Source organism: Mus musculus, chromosome 3, assembly GCF_000001635.26.
Source record: "Mus musculus strain C57BL/6J chromosome 3, GRCm38.p6 C57BL/6J".
Lineage (NCBI taxonomy): Eukaryota > Metazoa > Chordata > Mammalia > Rodentia > Muridae > Mus > Mus musculus.
The window spans coordinates 95,279,970-95,281,584 of NC_000069.6; the positions used below are offsets into that span (position 1 = coordinate 95,279,970).

At 50.1% G+C, this 1,615-nt stretch overlaps 1 protein-coding gene across 2 annotated transcripts in view; it reads right to left on the minus strand.

Moving 5' to 3' along the window:
- Prune1 (prune exopolyphosphatase) overlaps positions 1-1,615 on the minus strand; it is a 29,833-nt gene that overhangs the window by 26,296 nt on the left and 1,922 nt on the right. The window lies entirely within an intron of this gene.

The following is a 1,615-nucleotide window of genomic DNA, read 5'->3' on the forward strand; positions in this document are numbered from 1 at the left end:
GTCTCACCAAGGCACCCAGGTCCGTATGCACCCCAGGCTGCACTTTAGCTAATAAGCCTTTTGCCTCAACCAACCCAGAGCTGATTACAGATTAGCAGGTCCATGCCTGGCCTGATATTCTTCAAAAGGAAATTTTTAGTGTAGCTGGCATCAAGTTGAACCTCACCCTAAATTCAAATTAAGAATATTCGTCCGGGGCCTAGCAAACACAGAAGTGGATGCTCACAGTCAGCTATTGGATGGGTCACACGGCCCCCAATGGAGGAGCTAGAGAAATTACCCAAGGAGCTAAAGGGAACTGCAACCCTATAGGTGGAACAACAATATGAACTAACCAGTACCCGGGAGCTCTTGTCTTTAGCTGCATATGTATCAAAAGATGGCCTAGTCGGCCATCACTGCAAAGAGAGGCCCATTGGACTTGCAAACTTTATATTCCCCTGTACGGCGAACGCCAGGGCCAAAAAGAGGGAGTGGTGGGTAGGGGATTGGGGGGGTGGGTATGGGGGACCTTTGGGATAGCATTGAAAATGTAATACCTAATTAAAAAAAAAAAAAGAATATTCGTTTATCCACGAAGCTGGATCTCCAGCAGAATTAGGGGACTTTCAGGGTTTGTTAAAGAATAGAGTCTATTGCCCAGAGGATTGTTTTGTTCTGTTTCTGTCGTTGTGGGTTTTTTGTTTTTTGGGTTTTTTTTCTCCCAGTCCAGACCTGGCCTGAACTGAAGTCTCAGCCTCCTCTGAGTTGGAACTAGAGGCCTGTGGCTACCATACCGAGCTAAGTTATTTGAAAGGAAGATGCCTATCTGTTTCTTCAGGGGCAGAGAAACTTACAGCAGGGGGCCAGGTGACTTGGAGCCTTTAAAGGGAAGAGCGACCTAATGCCACACAGCCTGTCAACACAGCTGGGCGAGTCCAGCTGGTTCAGGAAGCACCAAAAATAAGCTACAAAGAATTCAGGGCCGTGCTTATGGTTTAGATTCCAAACACACTTTGTGTTTATCCCTTACCAAGGAGGCGGTATTTTTACGTGTGTGTGTGTGTGTGTGTGTGTGTGTGTGTGTGTGTGTATGCGCACGCGCCTGCATTAACACTAAAGGAGAACACTGGAAGCAAAGGAATGTAAGTTGTGGGTCAACATATATGCCTGATGAATTATTCTGTATATTTGGCATAAAAACAAAGATTTAAAGTAAAACACCACGACCGCCTCTACCTAGGAGGGAAAAAAAAAAAAGGCAAACCGCCATTCAGAGGCAATAAAGCGGTGCACCCAGTGCCCTCCACTCCCAGAGGTTCACCTGGACCCAGTGGGCTGAAGCCCGCTTGCGGGAGGGAAACTGAGAGGGGCGGGGAGAAGGGAGAGACACACCTCGCCGGGCGAGGCTGGCGGCCGCCGCACAGGTTCTGCCGAAGGACCCGACTCAAGCAAACCAAGAGACTCCTTTCTCCGGGCTCTCCCGCCTATGGCCGAAGGGCTTGGTCCTCTAGCTCCCCCGCGTCCATCTCTGTGATCCCTCCACACCGACCGTCCGGGCTCCCCAGATCCCACACCTTCGTCCTTCCCAGACCCCACGCTGCATTCCTTTCGGTCACGGACTGGGACCCGTTAC